The sequence below is a fragment of the Cyphomyrmex costatus genome, unplaced genomic scaffold (genome assembly GCF_001594065.2).
Source record: "Cyphomyrmex costatus isolate MS0001 unplaced genomic scaffold, Ccosl1.0 scaffold666, whole genome shotgun sequence".
Classification (NCBI taxonomy): domain Eukaryota; kingdom Metazoa; phylum Arthropoda; class Insecta; order Hymenoptera; family Formicidae; genus Cyphomyrmex; species Cyphomyrmex costatus.
In genome coordinates this window covers 109,372-119,062 of record NW_017280229.1, presented here as the reverse complement: position 1 = coordinate 119,062, position 9,691 = coordinate 109,372, and the positions used below count along the sequence as shown (strand labels likewise).

Here is a 9,691-nt window from a genome sequence, read left to right as displayed (position 1 = left end):
TATATATATATATATATGTATATCGAGTAACATACATACGAACCATTATTTCGTCAAAATAATTCTCTTTTTAATTTTTTGTCTTTTTTGTTTGACTCTCCTTAGTGTTTGACTAAAAACATTTATAAATATCAGAAAATATATTTTATGTTAAAACGCCAATTGCGTAAACAGTTTTTTTATTTAAATAATTAAATGTTCTTTATGATTACATTTTCATTTTAACCCTAAAAAATTGTACGATATCTCGTATTACATATTGGTTTTTATACTTTCTATATTATTTTTTGTTTTCAATAATTTAAATTGTCAATTAATAAGAATATTTTATATAGCTAATAATGAATATAATGATAACTTTAATAATACTTAAATTACATTCCGTATTTAATTAGTTTAATAAAACAATTGTTTATATATCAATTTTTATTTTTTCAGAAGCACACATTTTGGTTTTATTTTTAATCTCTACTTATTTTTATAAATATTTTCAATAAAATTAAACATCTTCATTTATGTAATAAAATATGTAGAAAAAATATATTATTACTTATACTGGTGAGAAAATTACGTAAATATCGTATTCGTGTATGTGATACGCACTACTTCACAGTCTTCATACGACTAACTTTGTGTTTTACATTACAGGTCGAACAAACCCATAGAATATGTCCATGAGCAAACCTTACGGATTGAATAACCGTACTAACTCGTCAAAATAATCTCTCACACTTGAAATTTACAGAAATATACACAAATATATTACTATAAAATAAAGATAGGTGGAATTATTTTATCTTAAAATTTGCATAGTTATAAATCAGGATGCACGTACAAAGAAATATTGATACATATTTGAGAGACTAAATGAATAAATGATAAAAGATAAATAAAATTAATACATTTTCACTTACATATATCACTTGATTATAATTATTAAAATCTTATTCATATTTTCTATTGATATTATCGTGTATAAATTAGTCATTAGTAATATATAGTAGTAGCTGTATAAACCGATAAACGATATAGATTTGTCTTATTCATTATATTTGTTCATTAACCGCATCAACTAATTTGCAACAAATATAATATTCAACACACGGTATTACGCACAGTTACGTACACAATCCTTCGTCTAAATGTCTGTAAAAGAATGAAGTGAGCGGATCATTAACCACGCGACTCACGGACAGACGACCGTGTTTCAATCGTAATTTGTGATTAGCCTATTTTAAACAGTGTTTAAAAACTACTACTTGGAAAGTCTTTTGTAACTTATTTTTTCGAAAACTTTGTCGCTGTTATAATTTAATTTGCGAAATCCTCGCAACAACCTATATATTAATTCTATAGTGTTCGAAATTTTTTACATTATTTTTTGAAGTTGATAGTTTCATAAAGTTTAATTAATCACATTTTATACGATTCGAAAGATTAAGTAGAAAAAGTTATTTATAAATTTTTATTTTAAGCAATAGTTTCTGATGGTTTAAACATGACTAATTATAATTATAATTTAGACTTGTTTGGATGGTTACCTATGAGTATTAGTGAACGCACTGAACTGCGTGCTCATTAGTGGTCACTAATACTACTGCATGCGCGATTCATGGATATATGACTACTTAAAACATAGTTTGTTTGTAATTGGCCATATTTAAATTCTTATTTATCTAAAATCTTACTGTGTATGTTTAAAATTAAAATTTACAAATAACTTTTTTACTTATTTTTTTTATTTCTTGAAAACCATCTTGCTACAGTATTTTAAGTCACAAATTTTAGAACATCTTGTAAATAAGAAATTTTTATTAAAAAAGTAGTTTTATTTTGTGATAAAAGAAATATATGATAAAACATGTACTTCTAGATTAAGTTATTTTAAGAATGAGTTATTTTTTATTGAAGTGCTAAATATAAATTGTATTAAATTTCTGTCTGAAGATAATAATTAACATATTAATTGTGTGTGTGTGTGTGTTTGTAAGTTGCTATAAACATATTATATGTGTAAGATTGTATTAATAAGAATGAAACAAAATTTTCTGCTTCTATATCTTTGGTATAATTGATCAAAATAATTTCGTAGATTTAAACAATTGCTAATAATTCGTTTAAATTGCCAACTAATCTAATTTTACTGAATGAATAACTTAATAATTATCATAATAATTCTTCATAGTAATAATATGCAAGAGTTATCATGGTAATTTTCCTTTCAGTTATTATTGTGAGAAATATTAACAATGTCCGTTCTTTCTAATTATTAATACATTTGCATTACGCATAATTAATTATCGATTCTATATAGGATAATTGAATAGTTGATAGTTCCATGAAAATGATTACAATAGTGGCAAGGCATTTACAAGACAAGTATTATTAACATACCTATGACAAAAAGATACATTCTTGAAATATATGACAGCATATAAGTGCAATAAGACGCGCTATAGAAAATAGGTACGAAACGAGATGTTTATTTACACGTGGAAATACACGTTTCTTTACACATGGAAATATATCACGATAGTGTCAGCGGAAGGAAAAAAGACATCATCGGAATACTTGCCTTGAATTGATAAAAGGAAAAAGAAATTCACATGTAGAGGAAGGTTGCACACGCACATGTCAAAGCGTGTACAATATTCACGTCGCACTTATAACTTATTCAATATACTATTAATATGCAAACATTATTGGATATAAAGCGAAGAAAAAAATAACGGGCTTCAATCCTCATACACCGAGGTGCCATTATTGAAATATGATATTTTAACAAAATTTATATTTTAATTTATACTTGATAATTAAGTTGTGATGATATTAAATTCATTATTATCTTGTGAGTATTCTAATTCTAATGATAATAACCGTTGGCATTAATTTTTGTAGTTTGTGATGTTTTAACAATTTACAATAGTATTGGTAAACCGAACATAATTTCCTTAATATTTGTTTAATTAATAACAAAATTAATTTTTCGACTTACATTCACTTTTTAATTTTTTAATGAATGCTATCTGTCGCACGCAAACTCTGGATTTTTAAATATTTTTTATAATGGAGTAGATTACACACATATACAACACAATTATAACAACCGGAATCGATAATAACGCAAGTGCTTAACATAGTGCGTAATAATGTCGAAATTTGTTAAACATGAGCGCGGATTGCTTAAGCGCGTTTCTCGCTCTAATAATCGTTACAATCTAAATAATGTGTTTGCGTAACATTGACAAATTATTGAAGGAACATATGCTAGCTAAAATAAATTTCTAATTATTTTTATTGTTATTATACATTCCAAAAATATATGTGTCATAAATGAAATTGTTTTTAAATATATTTTAAAAATATTAGTTGCGTAAAAATAAAACCGTGCAATAAATCACATTTTTATAACATTTCATTATACACATTATAGTTATATTCATTTTAAAATGCTCTAGATATTAGAATCAAGTATTCCAAGTTTTTCGTAAAATAATATTCAGTTTCTAAATAAGCTAGTTAGTTCACCGTGTAATTTGTTAGTACTAAAAACAATTTCTATGATTTACACTTTATTTATTGTGTCGACACTCACCTTATCACTCTGTTCTTGATTTTCTATTTGTTTCCGACAATTCAATTTCAGGAAGAGCTAGCACTTTTATGTTACTTGCACTGCCAACGACTGTCGAAATACAACAATTCTGGTTCCCTTTCACTCGTATGTATACTTTGTTTTTCTTGTCTTTTGACTGAACACTTGACTTTACTCGGTGGTTTCTTTCTGAAGGCACACACTTCTCGTTAATTTTTTCTGTTCTTCTTTCGATTGTCTCTCTTGGTTTTCTTTTTTCTCACTAGATGCTTTCTTTCCGGTTATTCCGGTTATTTTCTGACTCTTCTTCTTGGCGCAATAATCAGACAACTTGGCGACGCGGTTCTTGTACCTAACGCGACCTTAATGTTTGGTCATCGGTGGGCTGGTTACTAAGAGAGAATGTCTCCTCTGGTTGATATGGCTAGTACTCTTATATAGAACCGACTACGGAGTCTGAATTGTCCCTCATACCGCCACCACCATTGTTATTATTGCTATTCTGCGCCACTCTGTTCGTTGTCTGCCCCCCCGTCAACATCGTCTGGGATATCCGTGCGAGGATGATTTAAAAATTTTTCCCACATTTTACGCGTAACTTTCGGGAATGACCAGAAAAGTTTACTCATATTTTGCTAAAATCTTTAGTTTTAAGATTATTCATTTTTAGTTCATATTATACGATTAAACTTTTTCTTTTCAATGTAAAAATTATATATATAGTCTTTATTATATTGCTACATGAAACTTTGTATTAATTATTTATTGTTAAATTGCAACATTTAACTATACAATTTTAATTATACAATTTTAATAATAATTTTAAATTATTCCCCTCTTGAGAACATTTCTTTTAAATGAAGTTGAGATTTTTAAAATTATAAGTTACATAAAAATATATATTTTTGAAATAATTTAAGTATGGCATTCCTGCAGTTTTTATAAATAAGATCTATACAGAAAAGAATAAAACGCACAGTATTATGAGATTCGTGTTTTATATGAAATAATTTTTTGATGGCGAGCTTCTTTATAAATAAAGAAAAATTGCATTAAAATTTAAATAAATTTTTAATTTTAATTATTTGTAAGAAAAGCTTTAAAGTTGTTAATATTTATTTATACACAATTTTTAAATTTTTTAAAAGTAATTTTCGAATAAATTTTGAGTAAGTTTTAAAATTATTTTAAAAAGTTTTATTAAATTATTAATATTAAAAAGCGAATATTAAAAAACAAATATGAAAAATTAATTATTTTTACATTATGAGAGATAATTTTAGTTTTAATTATATTAATTTTGTTCTCTCTATGTGATTTCCATGAAATTATTTTAAATCATTTGTATGTGTTATGAGGATAAGTTGTTCAGAACTAATTGAACAATTAAGGGCCAAAGTAAAAAAAAACACATTAAAAATAACTTCAACTAATCGCACATAGAATTACGAATTAGGATTTGATTGGTACAATGTTATAATTTTACAGAGCGCGCGCGCGCGAATAAAAGAAGCACCTTGAAAATAATTACTGTTTTGTAACTTACTTTTTCTTCGATATCTTACAAAGTTGTTTTTCCCAATTTTATATTTATTTTGTATTGCATAACTAAGTAATATATAAGAATATATTATGAATTAGGAATCATATAATTATTATAAATTATATATATAAACTTGCGAAATTAGATAAGCACATTAATCATATACCGATTATATTTCAATTATCTTGAATGTGATTGTATTATACCCGGCTCGATTTTATATATATATATATATACGAGAGAGAGAGGAGAAGATATTAAGAAAGCATTTTTGCATTATATTGCACAGCTAGTAGCTTTTAATATAAACTTTATTCCTTTTTAGTTTTCTGTTCTTTTCAGAACTACGCGATGACTTCACAGCAAACTTACGATTTATTTACAAAAATCTGAAGTCATAGTAACTATGTAATTTAAATCCGTATATAATTTGAATCTGTCTAATAAAAACTCCATCATAAATCATGCGCTAATACAATCTAACCACGTTTTTTAAGATAATTATGAAATAATTAATGTACATACGTGTACGTGATATCAACATTGTGATGCCAGTGGAAAAATACGATTGAGAAATAAGTAAGAAATAGGTATAAATCTAGGTGTATATCAATAAACGCAATAACATTTATATGAAACATTTAATTAATTATGAGTAACGCGCATGACGAATCTAGTTTCTCGGTTAATAAGAGTACATAGAAGAATGCATGGAACTTCCAGATTGAAAGGTAATACGCATGACGTTTCTAGTTCGTTGTTTAAGAATGCATAGAAGAATGCGTGGAACTTCCAAGTTGAAAGGTATAACGGGAAGTTCCCATTTGCGTAGGTGATCTCTTTCGCCGAAATACTCTTTCCTGTAAAGTTCTTCTAGACATCGAAGAATTTCTGGAATATATAAAATATACGGAAATGAGAGAGAGAGATTCAACAATTGGATATTGTAATAATAAAGTGATTAATTACATTTTTTTTTATGTGAAAAAACTACTAGTATTTAAAAATAAAAAGTATATTATTTAAGACATTTTTTGTCTTTTATTTATATAAATATATTATAGCAGTAACTAATTTAAAGATCTGTTATGCATATATAAAAGTATTAAGAGTTTCCTTTTTTTTCTGTTATTTACTGTTTAATAAAAGGAACAAAATAAACATTTAAACATAAACTTTTAATATTTTTATATTTGCGTAATAACAGATATTTTTTTCTTAAATTATTTACTGCTACAATGTATTTATATAAATAAATTATATTATTTATTGTTTATCATTATTATTTGTGAACGCGCTAACATTAAAACTATCATAAACGATTAGTTATAAACCACTTGCAGCTATAACGCTCTTTATGTTTTCCTTTATTTACTTTTGCATTCTATCAGAAGAAATTACTTAAAACTCACTTTCTCTCTCTTTCTCTGTCCCTCTCTCTCTTTCTCTGGAAGTCGTTCTGTGTTGCAACATACTTAGATTATAATAAAAGTCGCATTATCAATATATTAAGCTTGTGTGGTCTGCTATGTAATAATATAACAGTATTGAATTGTTTGCTGAGGTTGGTTTTCCCAAGATTTATAACTGCAAATGTAATCTTCCTTAGGAAGTAAGAGAGGAAAAGCTTGTGGGTTATATCGCAAACGGTAATCAAAGTATTACGTCAGTTTTTGCATGTCACTGCAGCGTTATTAGTCATCAAGTTCGTAAACTCGTGCTAATGTGATGAAAAGGGGAGAATCCGAGATAACGAGATAACATTTTCCTATTGTATCACACAATCTTCCTATTGCTACAATAGATGCAATCAATACGAATTTTCATAATGCCGGAGAAAATGAAACTTAATATTATTTCTTATATCAATAACAATATATGTGCAACTTTATAATATAGAGATTTTAAAATTTAGATGATATTTTTTATTGTATTTAAAAATTCTTTACGTCATTTGCATAAATAAATCTTTACTGTTCATAATTTTTATTTTAAGACCATTTTAAATAATATCTCTTAAGATGATAAATACAGCTTTTCTCTACTATGAATATTGATCGATATATTGTGAGAATGAATTTATTTTTATTTGTTCTACTCAATAATTACTTATAATTATATAAAATACATTATTAAAATGAATAATAAATATATTGTGTATATATAATAATTATAAATATACATAAGTATGGAAAATGAGGAGGCAAATAAGCAATGTATGATCAAAATGTATAATATAACGAAGTAAGGGAAAAATAAATATTAAACTAGAATTTCGTATATCAAAAACATTAATCAAAGAAATACGCAACAGCAACCAGTTTAATAGCGTGTATTTAAAATTTAAATCAGAATTGGCTGTGGTTAAGAACGAAAGCTTGGTAACTTTGTATTCTTGTTTCTTTATGCGTCTACAATTATTTTATTTTTAACTTATTTAGTAAATATTATTTTAAGTCAACACTATTTTATTTATAGGTATACCATATTCAACGATAATTACGTATATATGTATTCATTAAAGAATTAAATCTTAATTTACAAATTTATATAAATCTGCATGTTTTAATGTTTTTTTGTTATTTTATCTCAAGATGTTTATGTTGTAATATATTAAAACTTTTTATTTTTTTTTTCCTCTTTACTGCTTATATAAAAGTTTTGAAAACAAAATAGCTTATTTTTTTTCAAGAGACGTATCAAAGTAAACTCGTGAATTTTACAATGTGTTAATAATTAATAATTTTTATGATAGAATCATTATTTGCATTTAAAAAATTTATTGCATCTGAGAGGAAAGTAATAGAACTCAAGGTTTATATACGCTTACTTTCATATTTCATAAAACCTCGTCCTCAATTTTTTAATGCGATGGGTTTGCAATAATAGTACGTAAAATTTGTCTTGCCTATAATTATTATTTTAATTTGATATTTCTATTAGTGTAATTTGTATACGTCTAGTGTTTTTAGAATATTACTATCATTATAATTTGTTTATATCATACATATATGTATATGTGTAAGATTTTCATTTAAATTTTTTCAAGAGTTATAAATACAATATTTTAGTTTTTAACAAATATTATATATAATATATTTTTATCAAAATATGTTAGATATGTATATATACATATATATATATATTACAAAATACAAAACTAAAAATTTTCTTATATTATAATTTTTTATTGCACAATATTTGCAAACTGCGTTACACTTTCAAAGTAAGAAGATCTTAATGCAATAGCCGTCAAACACTTTTCAGTTAGTCTTTCCCAATGTTACATGTACTGGTTCTTAGAAACCATTATATACATTTATGAATGATGAGAACGTCTGAAAGAAATACATGTATGCTTGCACTATACATTAGTTATGTACGATTCATACAATGAAACGAAAATAGTATATTACTGTGAATGCTTGTGTGAATTACCGTGACATTATCTTATCCGTGAGTTATTCAATCTTGATATTACTAAATTAGTCTAAAAATTAGTCCCAAAAATGCATATGAAAGTTAATGTTACATAATAATAATTTAATTTATGTAGTTTTTATTTTATTGATTTAAACAAAAGGTTTTATAAATTTGGAAATTTTAAAAAATGTTAAATTATAAAATTGTATTCGACTAATTTTAAATAAATATGCAATGTATGTATTTGAATTAGAAAATTATTATTTTATTTTCAAAATGTATGTTTTATGTATGTATATAACTGGTTCTCGCAAGATTTATAAATCATATGGAAAATATCAATTTTAATTAAAACACTTGATAAATCATTTACATGTATTAAAATTGTTCTAAAACTAAGGAAATCGCGTGAACACTAACATTTTATTAGCAATATCTACAGAAAGTTAGCCTCGTGATCTTATCTTGATATACTGTTTTACACTTCACATACTGTTTTTATAAATAACTTTTCTGAGGTACTTTTAGTTGTGTTATCGCTCGGAGTCAATCTGTTGCTATTAAATACTACATCAAGTCATCTCGCGCTATTCATTGCTTAACTATTACACTAACAACATGTATGGGTGCATCGACCAAACAGTTGTGTACTTTCATTAAGGCAGTAATTGAAAATTATCAAAGAGAAATATTTCTTTAGTGTCTTATTATATCTCGTGCAACAAGAAGATATTGTTTTAATCGCTACAGCTGTGCATATTGTTGACAATGGATAAAGGTCAATTGATCAAACCTAATTATTTGATTGCTCTAGAATTAGAAGAGTGCACTACTACAAACAAAACTTTATTATTATTTATATATTTATAACATTAGATACTTAAATATATGTTAAAATTTAATTGATTTAAATTTTAAATAGTATTAATATTTATATTGTGTTGTTGTGTTATTTTAAATTTATATTACTTTGCATTTACATATAGAAGTAATGAACATTTTGTCATTATTATATATTAAATATTGAACAAGCAAAATATTCGGTCTATGTATAAGATATTCATATAGCATTAGATTGCATGTGTACTAACAAGTCGCATACTTACAAGCCTTTATGATTAACTTTGCTC

The 9,691-nt window shown here is 25.4% G+C and overlaps 1 protein-coding gene across 2 annotated transcripts in view; it reads right to left on the bottom strand.

Annotated features, from left to right (window-relative positions):
• The window catches only part of LOC108780040 (tyrocidine synthase 1), a 12,682-nt gene extending 8,655 nt beyond the window's left edge, over window positions 1-4,027 (bottom strand). For both annotated transcript variants that reach the window (XM_018547615.1, XM_018547616.1), the window contains exon 1: window positions 3,596-4,027. The gene's annotated coding sequence lies outside the window, so the exon portion shown is untranslated. The remainder of the gene's footprint in view (window positions 1-3,595) is intronic.
• Between the last annotated feature and the right edge of the window lie 5,664 nt (window positions 4,028-9,691).